This window comes from Spermophilus citellus (assembly GCF_964194105.1).
Source record: "Spermophilus citellus genome assembly, chromosome: 4".
Classification (NCBI taxonomy): domain Eukaryota; kingdom Metazoa; phylum Chordata; class Mammalia; order Rodentia; family Sciuridae; genus Spermophilus; species Spermophilus citellus.
This window is the reverse complement of record NC_138185.1, coordinates 7,984,154-7,995,601: the sequence shown is the minus strand read 5'-3', so window position 1 is coordinate 7,995,601 and position 11,448 is coordinate 7,984,154. Positions and strand designations below refer to the sequence as shown.

At 42.9% G+C, this 11,448-nt stretch overlaps 2 protein-coding genes across 4 annotated transcripts in view; one reads left to right on the top strand and one right to left on the bottom strand.

The window, feature by feature from the left end:
• The window catches only part of BCAS4 (breast carcinoma amplified sequence 4), a 271,892-nt gene that overhangs the window by 180,480 nt on the left and 79,964 nt on the right, over nt 1-11,448 (bottom strand). The window lies entirely within an intron of this gene.
• Nucleotides 2,836-11,448, top strand: part of ADNP (activity dependent neuroprotector homeobox) — a 30,233-nt gene continuing 21,620 nt past the window's right edge. The window contains exon 1 of one of the 3 annotated variants that reach the window (XM_081293104.1): nt 2,836-3,324. The gene's annotated coding sequence lies outside the window, so the exon portion shown is untranslated. Of the gene's footprint in view, nt 3,325-5,320; nt 5,460-11,448 lie in introns of those variants that run through there. The other 2 variants (XM_081293105.1, XM_081293103.1) reach the window with 2 other exon arrangements.

Sequence of the window (11,448 nt, the reverse complement as noted above, 5' to 3'; positions counted from 1 at the left end):
CATGTTGTCTACTTAGAGCAAGTGTATTTGAAGTACATATTGTGAATTGGAAAACAATTGGCAGCAGTTGATTGCATAGCTGTTTTTTGTTTTTTTCTTTTAAGTAATAACGCTGTCAGTATGGAAAAACATTTTGCCTCGCTTTATCTCAAAATCTTTGTTTACATTTTATTTCAAACCCCTCAACAAAGCTCATGTCTTTTTATTAATGTGGCAAAAATCTCTTCCCTGTTCCTTCTGTGGCAGAACACCAGGAAAGTGTTCTGCCAGTTAAAATGAAGGATAAGTTGTATTGTAAAGCCAGGGCAAATATTCCGTTTACCTACCTTGTCTATCATAGGTGATTTAATTGTATCATAACTTTTGGGTCATGCAGTATCTTAACATTTGAGTAAGGGCATACTTTGAGCAAATAAGCTTAATATCTCGTTGACTTTCTTTTGCAAATAAAAGGAAGAGGAGGTGTACTTAATTGAATCTAGTGAATAGTATTGACTGACTTAATTTAACTGTGCTAAAGAAACTGAAAGTCTGATTTTTCATTTGCCTTACTCTCAGATCCTACCAAAAACGAATACTAGACTAAAACCTTTGGTGTCATTTTGAACATTAGTCTCTCCCCAACTCCCATAAGTTGAACCTAAAACTACACACTCCAGTGGGAACTACTGCTGTTAATTCTTCTGCCCAAAGCTGTTTGGTTAGCCCACCAGGGACCAACTTTCCTTAGGAAATAACTTCTCTTCAACAGTTCTTGATTTAAAAAAAAAAAATGTTTTAAGCTGTAATACAATTGTGATATTCTCAAAAGTTTTTTTTTTTTTCTTGTGTTGTTTTTCTTGGAGAGTTAAGAATCTATTCTCTTTAAATGGAGTTTCCAGCATCAAGTACATGGAAGAGAAATTAAGTAACAACCTCAGAGAACCTAGATAGTGTTGCCTTCTCATACCTCACAAGAGTAGATTTTTTAAAATCTTCAATTCTTGTTCTCACAATCATTATAGCATTATCAATTGGAATTTACCAAGAATGGTTGAGCAGTGAACATTCTTTCACCATTTGGATATCATTTAGAAAAGAATTTGAACTATTTAGATGATTATTGTAGTAAATCTGGTGACTTAAACACTGAAATCATTTTAAACATTTACATCTGAATCTAGCATCCCTTTTTGTTTCATAAATGAAACCAAGGATGAAATCCAGATGTTCTTCCTTTGTGTTTGTATTATCCCTGTATGAAATCTAAGCATATCTAAGGAAAACTAAAGATAAGTTTATTTTCCTTACTTTGTATTAGTATTTGCCTGTCTTATGCGATGTGTAATTAGATTCTTCATCTCTGGTCCTCTCAATCACGTGCTTCCTTCCCACACCTTTTATTAACAAAATTTTCCAGCTGTTGTTTTCCATTGAAATACTGATTTCACTTTTAAAGATGTATTTTATCACAATTGCAGAAATTAATGGAATACCATGTTAAATGAAGGTTTGTTAAACTTGCTTACCAGTCTTAGGTATTATACTTCTTTAAGTCGGATTCTTTGGGCATGGTAAGTATGACTGGAAACTCTCTGAGCTTGTAACGTTACAGTATTTACAGACCACATATTGGAAAACAATGGCCTTGGTATCTTTACAATTGATATTTATTACTTTTAAATACTTTTAACCTATTATATATTCTCAGATGCACATAAAAGATGGGTTTTAAAATGTTGAGACAATGTATTGGTTGGGGTTGACCTACAATTACAAACTGCATCCGTGTTGTCGTGCTGTCCTGTTATGCGAGCACTAGAAGTCACTGGCCCTAGGACTTCAAGGTGTTTTTTAAGGTTCTTGAGGAAACTCGGAGGCAACATCACTTTGCATCCTTAGGCTTCACCATTGGGTGGTTTCAAAACACTAGGGATCCCACTTGTTTTCTTCAGGCCAAAGAGAAGAGTCCATCACTTTGACTTGGAAGAATGTCAAGAGCAGGCCTTCTGTAACACTCAGCCCGGTCCACGAGTGCCCCACCCACCCACAGACGGGTCCAGACGTCCATGGGGTTGTCTCATCTCCAGTGGGTGTGCGAAGCACGAGGCCCTCACACCTCCTTAAAGGCAGGAGGCATCAGGCGCAACTGGCAGGTATCCCTGCCCCTTCCCGCTGTGGCCCAGCCCATGAGCGCGCGCGCCTCCAAGCACGTGGAGCCGCCCCCGCTGCCCCCGCACACCCCTCCCGCCAGATGTAGTCCAGGCCCAGCTGGGCCCGCGCAGGGATCCCCAGCACGGCCACCTGACTGAGTGCTGGGCGTGCTGCGGCCCGCTGCTTCTGCCTCCGCCGCTGGCGCTGCGGCCAGAGGAAGTCGCCCGCGGAGCACACGGGCCCCGAGAGCGCACTGCGGCCATTATCCGCGGCGCCTCCTAGTGGGTCAGTGGCAAATCCTCCTGGTTCTCGCGAGAGCTCCCCCTCAGTGGGGATTATATAATTTCCCCTAGGCGGGGGTGGGGTGCTGGGGCACACTCCCTCAGAAAAAGTTGGGTGCAAGCATAGATGGGAATAGGACAGTTGTCCCTGGGGGGCACCGGAGGAAGGGGTACTGTCCCCCACCCCCCCCCCCACTTAGCTGGACAATGAGTCCTCTTATGCTAATGAGGTACTTACGTCACTTCCGCTCTTTCTCGGCCGCCATTTTGGCTAGGGCAGGTTCGGGGACTCGCTCCGAGGCGCTTGTATTGTCTGCCGAGGGGAGACGCGGGATCGGCCCCCTCCCCCGCCCGTTGCCGCCGCCGCCTCCGCCGCCCCGGTCTCCCCTCCGCCGCCCGCCGGGATCCATGAGCTGAACTCCCGCCCCCCCGGCCGCCGCCATCTTGTGCCCCCTCCCCCTCCCGCAGGCAGCGCTAAGGGGGATTTTGGCGTCTCCTCAGACACAGCTCCCTCTCTCGGTCCCCGCAGCCGCGGAGCGAGAAGAGCGCGGCCGCCGCCCGCCCGCCCGCGCCGGTGAAGCCGCCGCTCCCACACCCTCCGTCTCCTCCCTCCGCCCCTCCTTTGTCTGCACCGCTCGACGACGCTGCCGCCGCCGCCGTCGCCCGCGCGGGGACTGGAGGGAGCCGCTCGCGCCGCCGCCGCCGCCCGCCGCTCTGCTGCGCCCGCCGCGCCCCCCGGCAGCAGCCGCGGCCGCGGCGCGAGCCGGAGCCCGCCGAACCAGAGCGCGACGAGGCCCGGGGCGCGCCCTCGCCGCCACCGCCGTGCCGCCGCCATCCGCCCGCCGCCGCCGCCGCCGCCGCCCGGCCCCCGAGCACGCCGGCCCCGCGCGCGCCTCGAGGCCGAGTCAAGGTAAGCCGGCGCGCGGACCCGCGGCCCTGCCCTGCCCTGCCGCCCGGCCCGGGCGCGGGGCGCATTGTGCTCGCGTTGCCACCGTCCACGCACACACACGCTCCTTTGCATACTCGGCTGCCCGCGGGCCGCCAGTCCAGGCGCGAACCGCTACCCCTGCCCAGGTCGGGGGTCCAGGCGCCTCCTCCTGCAGCCCGACCCCCTTCTCCGCCCCGCGAGCCCGCCGAGGCCGGCGGCCAACCTGGCCACCCGGGGCTTTTGCAGCTAATGGCATCTCCCCGCACCCCGCCCCCAGCCAGACCGAGCTTCTCCCGTCCCTGGAACTAATCCCTTCCGCCCCTCCCCCAAACGAGCCCCCCACGCACACCCCAGTGCTTGGAACGAGCCTTCTGCCAGATCTGCCCACCCTTAGTTGGGGGGCGGGGAGCATGCACGGCAAGGAGTGAAAGTCTTTGCCTCCCCAGAGCAAACCTGCCTCCCCAACATGCCAGCTTCCCTCCAGTCCTGACCACAGTCAGCCACCCGCTTTCTCAATCTCAGCTGCCTGGTCAGCACGGCCTCTTAGAAGCTTTCTGAGCCCCAACTTTGCAGTAAGATGGCAGAAAATGGAAATTCAAAAAGCTACGAAAAGATTTTTTTTTTTTAATGAAATGAATGGGAAGTTTTTTGAGCACCCTCTTATTCTCCTGTTTTTCTCTGGGCTACCTCCCTGCCCCCCCTCCGCCCCCCACCCTAGATATCTTGTCTGCTGGAAAAGGCGCGATTGCTTCTCTTCCTCTTCTGTCCAAGATCGGGGTCTAAAGTCTAATATCCTTTTTAGCCACATACTCACACCCACACTAAGTCTTCTTAATGTTCTTGCATTCACCAGTTCCTCTGGACAGTTCTTGCCATAACCCCATTTCACAGACAAAGGCTTAGGAGGGAAAAGAACCAAACTGTTTCCTGTGTTTGCAATTTTAATGCTGTCCATCCCCTCACACCCAGTACCCATCCCTGATGCTTCTTGTGCCTGTGTCTTGTACCTTCAAATTGGGAGGGAAGAGGGGAAAAATCTCTTGGATAGCTTGATACAGTTTCTTTATAAATCTGCATTGTTGCTTCTGGTTTATGGCCATGAAGAAAATACCAGCCCCCACCCAAAATGCACCGCAGCCAAGTCGGCTAAAGGCGATGAGTGTTGGAGTCAGTAGGGGGCGCATTCTCTGCACTGGGTAAGGCTGCAGAGGGGGGAAGGGCCCCAGAGCTAGAACAGGATGTGCTTCACAGCGCCTTCTACAGACCATGGGAAAATGGGCCCAGCAAGACACACAATTTGCACTCTTAGTTGGTGAGCTGACAGCAACATGGCGAAGGATTGAGTCAAGAGCAGTGATTTTACTTCTTTTAAGAAATCCACTCTGCATTTTGAAAGTTTTCTCTTTACTTTTTCAAAACTGTTGACCCTCAGACAATCCATACTTGTTCTTGATGAATCACCTTGGCACATCCTTGGGTCATGGATTCCCTTTCTCTGGGATTCTGGAATTCTCCCTGTCAAAATATCTTTCCAGGGTCAGGTGGTAAAAGGGAAAATTTTAAATCTGAGAGGAACAGGTTTGGGGCATTGCTGATTGGTTCAAATCCTTGTAGTTCAAATCTTTCCAACTCTTTGAGAGTTAAAAGTCATCCTTGAGGGATGTTAGGTTTTTGTGGGGTGTTAATTTTCATAAGCATGATAGATGGGTGTCACGATTTGCAAAGCTTTGTTGGTAAACATCAAGCCCATGTTGAGTTCTTCATTATCAGACTCAACAGCTGATTGTAAAATTTTGCTTTCTTCCAACTTTGTACTTGTGCTTGCCATGTTATGTCAGTAGCCAACCACCTTTGCAAGTGTTGACACCAGTCTTCTGTGAGCACCCACTTTCTTAGGGTGTGTTGATTTCTATAGATTTTACTCCTCTTATTATTTCCATAGGTGTGAGATGCACATTGCGAAACCTAGGCCCCAGCTTTTACACCATGATGCACAGGGTTGTACTTTTTGTACTGAACTGATAGGTGGCCTAGTGGTTATGCCCTGTACTGCCATTTTGAGGATCTGGACTTCGTTTCCTGCCTTGCTCTTTGGACTACATTGTCAATTCACACCGGTGGGTATATTCATTTTGAAGAGTGGGGACTGCAGCAACAGGGGAGCCAGAGATTTCTTCCTCCTTGGTCACCACCAAAGCCAACACTTCCAAAATTTCAGCCTAGCCACGATTCCTCAAGGAATCTGTTAGAGCTGGTTGCAGTAGTTGGGTTTTAAACACTTAATGTAAGAAATGGCATATGGCTTGTTTAAGAAAATTTTAAAGTTGCTAAGACTGTAATAATTGCATTATGCATTCTTATGTATAATGTTTGAGTTCTCAATTACTGCTACTTTGATAACCAATCTCAAGAGTCAATAAGCTTCTAAAAGCTGATGAGATGGGCTGGGGTGTGTAGAAAGTTGAGAATATGCCTTTCTGTGAACTCCTCCTTTCTACAAAAGATTGATGGTGGTTGTTGATACTTATGGATCCTTTAAGGCTTTGTTACAAGTATCTTAAATAGATATGCCAAGACACATTTATGGGAAACCAGTGGATGTTTTTGATACATAGTTCATCAGTTGGGTTTTAAAGTGAAATTTTCTTTGGACTATTGCTACCAAGTAACGTTTTGGTGAGTGAACAGGAGATAGCTTGGTTCAGGTTATTTCTCTAGAAACTACATTGCTTTTGTAAATTTTTAGTAATTACAGAATCTAATACTTAATATAAATAGTATTATTTGTAGTGTAAGAGTAGTTAGTATTTGTTAAACAGACATAATTTTGACCTGAATTTAGTGTTTGATATACGGTTAACATAAGTTCTTGAAATAAGTAATTTGAAGACACCTTGTTAGAGGTGAAGTTTGTGAAGATATTTTTGTTTGATTTAGCAAATTATAAATAAAATACAGTGGTAAGTGATATCCTTGGTGGTAATAGCTATTTTCCCCTTACAGGAAAATTTGTTGTGAGGTTTGGCATGTATTCTACCAATTTTAAAGGTATCCTGATATTTAAGCTCATAAATAAAAAAGTAAAACAACTGGGCTTGAAGGCTGGAATTTACATTAGGTAAACTGAAAATTCATTAAAGTGTAGTACATAGCCTCAGTTAACTAGAAAATGGAAGTTGTATATAATCGAACTTTAAGTCAAAATTTCTTCTTTATCTTGACCCATACTGAAAAATTTCCTGACTCCTGACTGTAGAGTCTGCTGTATATTAAAACTAACCAAGTCTTTGGCTTTTAGGTTTTATGGCCCCTATAATAGGACATACAGTGAGTTGGGCTATGAATCTCTGATGACTTCTGGTCTTGTCAATCCTGGAAGTCGTTGATTTTTAAACATATCCACTATGAATTGCCTTGTTTAAATTTCTTTACCTCTTTAAGCCAGAATGCAAGAAAATTTCTGGTACTATTTACATTAACTAAACGCCACAGTGTCGAATGGATTGTTTCAGTGCCACTTCCAAGTCATCAACCAGTGGGCTTTTATCAAGTGAAAATAGCAATAGCTGTTTGATTTTTATTGTAATGAACTTATATTTATTATTTATATTCGATTACTAAAAGCCTAGGTATGTAAGGTGTACTACATATGATACTGTTGCTGCCTTTAGAGCTCACAAATTTTGAAAATATATTAAAAATAATTATTTGTATTTAGAAAATCAAAATATTCAGAAATATGTTGGTTCATTATTGATTGATATGTACTGATTACATATTTAGTTGTCAAAATTGTGATTTAATAGGGAAGACAGGGCTGTTTTAAAGGAGAAAGCAAGGACTAATTTTGGTAGAAAAAGGGAGGATGATAAAGTGAAACACTTGGGAATTTATTCTTCTGAGAATCATGAGTAACAAAATAGCATGAGAGAGCCTGGAAGGATGGGTCCGTTAATTGAGGGAATTGTGTGCGCGTACAAACATACCTAAAAAATATAGTTGGGATTTAGAGTTAGAAATGATTGTCATTTTATTATATACAACTAAAACGTTAGGGAAGGTCATTTGGGGATAATACATGTAGGGGTAAAATGTTATAGTTAAACTTGATAGATTTTTCTTAGATTTTTAAATTAACTATTGAAATCTCAGTGGAATAAGCATTTGTAAATGATATGATCATGAACAAGAGTTAAATTTTTATTTTTTAACATTAGAATCTAATTTGTGGTTTTCAACAAAGTGCCCATGTCTGTTGTGCAATTAGCCACAAGATGAACCTGAACTTGCAGAGAACTTTAAAGGAATGTCATAAAGCCTGTTATGTCTTACAGAAGGAGTAAAATACCTCAGTGAGAGTTAGACTTTCATATACTTACCTGAGAGGCACATACGTTAGGGCACACACACCTATGGATATGATTTAACTAGACTCAGAACGCTCAACTTGTTATCAGTGTCACATAAATTTACAAAGTTTTCTTCCCCTAGTTTTGTGAGAACTGTGGTGTCACTCTGGAGCTGTTGCCGTGCTTTGCTGAGGTGTATTGCTGTCGGTTACACTTTTGTGGTGTTTGAAACCAAAGCTCAAGCCCCACACTGAACTGATGAACTGAATTGATATTTGAATGTGAAAGTGTTTTTATATGTGAGTAACAAAATAGCATGAGAGGGCCTGGTAGGAGGAGTGTATGTATATATATCTATCTCTATCCCATAATTGGCCCTTTCCACCCTGATCCTTGAGACACTTTGTATGATAAGCCGTCCTGTTGTGCCCAGCCTATGCTGCCTTTGTGACCTCATGGTTTTTGTTGTTTGCCTGTCCTGTTAATTAGATAGTGAGGGGAGCATGGTTGTGTTCCCAGTTTCTCAGTGTCTTAGTACTCATTACACCTGCTTTTTGTGGTGGTTCACCTTTGCTGTCAGCCAGTTTAAGCCTAGCTCAAGTGAGAATCCATATTCCGCTTCACTGGAAGGAAAAGGCTCTTCTCACATATTATCCTGTTTCTCAAACTGGGAATATATGTATCAGTTAGATCATACAGGGATATAAACATTCAGAGTGACAATTTGAGAATGCACAGTTTTATTCTTTTCAGTGGAAAATGAAAAACTCCTACTAATATTTCAGTTCTGAGTTCCCTCATCTCAGTGTATGAATTCACTGTTCTCTCTTGAGTTCTTGAGAGGTAGCCCCTAGCTTCTTTGGGATTATTGATTTCTGCCTTAGTTCCAGGACAGCTGCTAGAGAAATTCTGGAACCTATCAAGAATTTCAGCAGCATTTCAGAAATAAGGTTTGGAAAATAAGAGAGCATGGAAGATAGTTTTCAAAAGGGAAGACTTTCCTGAACAAATAACAACTGTTAAGGTTTAAAATTCAGCTTGAAAACATGCATAGTTTTTAAAAGAATCATACATTATTTGATCAGCCTTTAGAATGAAAAATAAATCTCTGCACATTCTAATACTTTCCTCCAGGAAGGGTATAGATTTGTAATTGAGTCACTTAGCTGTGGGTTGTTTATGTGTCATTTCTCATGTGCCTTTAATAAGCATGAGTCTATTAAGTGTAAAGGCCCATTGCTGGCTGGCTTTTATGGTATTATAAAACAACATTGGTGGTTTGCCAGTTTTACTTTCTAAATACTTTTTAAACCATTCTCAATTCTGTCAGTACTCTCCTTGTTTGACAAGTAGGGAAATCGAGGCACCATCCCATAATGAACTGAGCCACAGAATATGTCTGGGCTGGTTCCCAGGCCTGTTCTTGGAATACAGGCCTTTATACTGTTCCTCTGAGCTATTTGGCTAATGAGGACTCAGACAAATGCTTCATATTTTTGTAATGCCGTTTTTTGCTTATATATCAGCTTACACTCAAGGATTCCAAGTAGGCTCTGCAGTTAAAGAAGTTGGTTGCCCCCAAAGGGAAGTATGGGTGTAGAGTGTGCAGTGGCATTTAGTTGAAATAGCATGTCTGATTTGACGTTAACCTGTGTGCGGGTGTAAAAAGAAACCTAATGAAGGGCCTCTTGCCTTCCTCAGTGTTTTGGTTTAGGACACTCTTATTCCTTCTCTCCTCGGAACAGTTATTTTTGCTTATATGAATCAGTCAATCTCTCTCTCTCTCTCTCTCTCCCCCACTCTCTCAACTCTCTGTGCTCCATTTGAGAAACCTGTTCCTCCCTTTAAAATCTATAAACCTCTCCCTTTTTGGTGAGAGCTGGTAACTTAGTTGAGAACCTTGGAAGTGGCCTCTTTCTTAAAACCTGTCATATCTTCTTAATGAAGAAACTGTCTACTGGAAACAGGGCAGAATTAAAATATTAAATTAGAATTGTAAATTTATGTTGACAAAATTCTTGTTCTTATGAAGAGGTGAACTGAGCCTGAGAGTGTCCCGGTGCAAAGAGTACTCAACATTTTGGTTCAAGGTCAGTTATACTTAAAAATGACAATAAGAAAAATACTTATCCAGGGAACGAGTGAAGATTGAGTCATGAAGTGGCAAAGCCTGCTACAAAAATAATGATATTTGCCGGTAAATGGATGGATCTGGAGACTATCATGCTAAGTGAAATAAGCCAATCCCCCCAAAAAAATCAAATGTTGAATGTTTTCACTGATATGTGGAAGCTAACCCCCAGTAGTGGGTTGGGTAGAAGTTCAGTGGCAATGGGGATTGAAAGGAAGGGAGGCGGGATGGGAAAAAGAAAGAGGGTAGAATGAATCTCACATAACTTTCCTGTGTATATACGTGAATATGCCACAGTGAACCTTTCCATTGAGTACATCAACAGAAATGAGTTTTTTTAAATATTATTATTTGATTTTTATGTGGTGCTGAGAATCGAACCCAGTGCCTCACGTGTCCTAGGCGAATGCTCTACCACTTGAGCCACAACCCCAGCCCCAGAAATGAATTTTTTAAAAAACTGTAGGTGAATGGCTGATCAATAGAGGGAAGGGAGTAGAGATGGGAAAGAAAAAGAGAGGTACTGGGATCTGAACTAGATGATATGTTCCATGCTTAATTATTACATCAAAATGGATTCTACTGTCATGTATAAGTAGAAGAACCAATTTTAAAAATTACAGATTAGCCAAAACAAGAAACTAAAACTAACTTGAAATCCCATCACAAATTTTTTTTATTCCTTGGGAATAAACACTTATTTATTCACTTATTATTAAAATGTACTTGTTGGTTGTATTGTTTGGTAACCTGCTTTGTTACTTAACACCATATGAGTACAACTATTTTTCCAATTTTAAAAAATGCTTTTGAAAAACTGCTTTTGGTTAAGCCTAGACTCTGGGATATAGTTTAGAAATGAGAGCATGGTTTATAAAAATTACTCTGATTCAAGAATGATGAAAAATACATTTCCCATTAATTTGGGGAGATTATTTCTCAGTGGTTTTGATAGAACATGAAAAATTTATTTCTAGAGAATCAAAGTAACTTTGTCTTATACCATTTAGATGCAAAGATGTGGCATGTTTCTATAGTGATTATAAATGGGCATATCTGCTTGTCCTCTTAAGCCCACTTGTGAGTTATTTCCCTTTTTCACGTTTCTCTTAAGCCTGTGAAATTCTTTCTTAAGTAGCAGAGTGCTGAAGTCACTCTTGATGATGTATCCCTGCCTTGCTGCAATGCCTGTTTAAAAGTGAAATGAGAAGTGTTCCCCATCTCACACACTCCCCAAATCTAGATTGGAGCATTGGAAATTGTGTTCAGTCTTATCCAGGCGTGTGACTCACACCTGTAGTCCCAGTTACTCGGGAGGCCGAGGCAGGAGATTGGCAAGTTTGAGGCCAAACTCAGTAACTTAGCGACGTTCTATCTCAAAAACGGATGTGACTCAGTTGTTAAGTGCCCCTGGGTTCATTCCCCAGTGCCCAAAACAAAGAAAAAAGAAAGTGTCTTCAGTCTTTTTTTTTTTTTTCCTGTAAGCAGTAAGGCATCTCTTCTCCCCACGCCCACACATACCCTTTTTATATAAAATTTTATGTGAACTCAAACTGATGAAGGTTTAAGGAGTCAGACTAGAGGTTGCTGGGCTTTCACCTTCTCCTTCAGGGGTCATCTTCCCCT